The sequence below is a fragment of the Malurus melanocephalus genome, unplaced genomic scaffold (assembly GCF_030028575.1).
Source record: "Malurus melanocephalus ecotype Western Australia unplaced genomic scaffold, MMel_1.1 scaffold_1250, whole genome shotgun sequence".
NCBI classification, from domain to species: Eukaryota; Metazoa; Chordata; class Aves; order Passeriformes; family Maluridae; genus Malurus; species Malurus melanocephalus.
Window position 1 is genome coordinate 36,791 of NW_026624482.1, and position 1,547 is coordinate 38,337.

Below are 1,547 nucleotides of genomic sequence, written 5' to 3' on the forward strand. Positions count from 1 at the left end.
CGACCCTCGGGGAGGCGCTTCCCGTGCCGGAGGTGGTTGGGATTAAAAATCTGGTTAAATCAGAGCGCGGGCGGGGCAGGAGCTGTGAGAGGGAGAAACAGCTGAGGGAAACTGGAGCAAAACCAGAGCAAAACCTGAGCAAAAGCAGAGTAAAATCAGAGTAAAACCGGAGTAAAATCTGAGTAAAAGCAGAGTAAAACCGGAGTAAAAGCAGAGTAAAGCCGGAGTAAAAGCAGAGTAAAACCGGAGTAAAATCTGAGTAAAAGCAGCATGAAACCTGAGCAAAACCTGAGCAAAAGCAGAGTAAAACCGGAGTAAAAGCAGAGTAAAACTGGAGTAAAAGCAGAGTAAAACCGGAGTAAAACCAGAGTAAAACCAGAGTAAAGCAGAGTAAAACCGGAGTAAAATCTGAGTAAAAGCAGAGTAAAACCAGAGTAAAACCAGAGCAAAAGCAGAGTAAAACCTGAGCAAAATCAGAGTAACACCGGAGTAAAAGCAGAGTAACGCCGGAGTAAAAGCAGAGTAAAGCCGGAGTAAAAGCAGAGTAAAACCGGAGTAAAAGCAGAGTAAAACCTGAGCAAAATCAGAGTAAAACCAGAGTAAAAGCAGAGTAAAACCTGAGCAAAATCAGAGTAAAACCTGAGCAAAAGCAGAGTAAAAGCAGAGTAAAACCGGAGTAAAATCTGAGTAAAAGCAGAGTAAAACCGGAGTAAAAGCAGAGTAAAGCCAGAGTAAAAGCAGAGTAAAGCCAGAGTAAAAGCAGAGTAAAGCCGGAGTAAAAGCAGAGTAAAACCGGAGTAAAAGCAGAGTAAAACCTGAGCAAAATCAGAGTAAAACCGGAGTAAAAGCAGAGTAAAGGCAGAGTAAAACTGGAGTAAAAGCAGAATAAAACTGGAGTAAAAGCAGAGTAAAGCTGGAGTAAAAGCAGAGTAAAACCGGAGTAAAAGCAGAGTAAAACCAGAGTAAAACCGGAGTAAAAGCAGAGTAAAACCGGAGTAAAAGCAGAGTAAAACCGGAGTAAAATCTGAGTAAAAGCAGAGTAAAACCGGAGTAAAAGCAGAGTAAAACCGGAGTAAAAGCAGAGTAAAACTGGAGTAAAAGCAGAGTAAAACCGGAGTAAAAGCAGAGTTAAAAGCAGAGTAAAACCTGAGCAAAAGCAGAGTAAAACCGGAGTAAAAGCAGAGTAAAGCCGGAGTAAAACCGGAGTAAAAGCAGAGTAAAATCTGAGTAAAAGCAGAGTAAAACCTGAGTGAAAGCAGAGTAAAACCTGAATGAAACCCAAGTAAAACCAGAGCAAAGCCTGAGCAAAAGCAGAGCAAAAGCAGAGTAAAACCGGAGTAAAACCCAAGTAAAACCAGAGCAAAGCCTGAGGAAAACCTGAGCAAAAGCAGAGTAAAATCAGTAAAACCGGAGTAAAACCAGAGCAAAACCTGAGCAAAAGCAGAGTAAAACCAGAGTAGAGCCTGAGCAAAGCCTGAGCAAAAGCAGAGTGAAACCAGAGTAAAAGCAGAGTAAAACCCGCCTTTTATCCACAATCCCCAGGAATC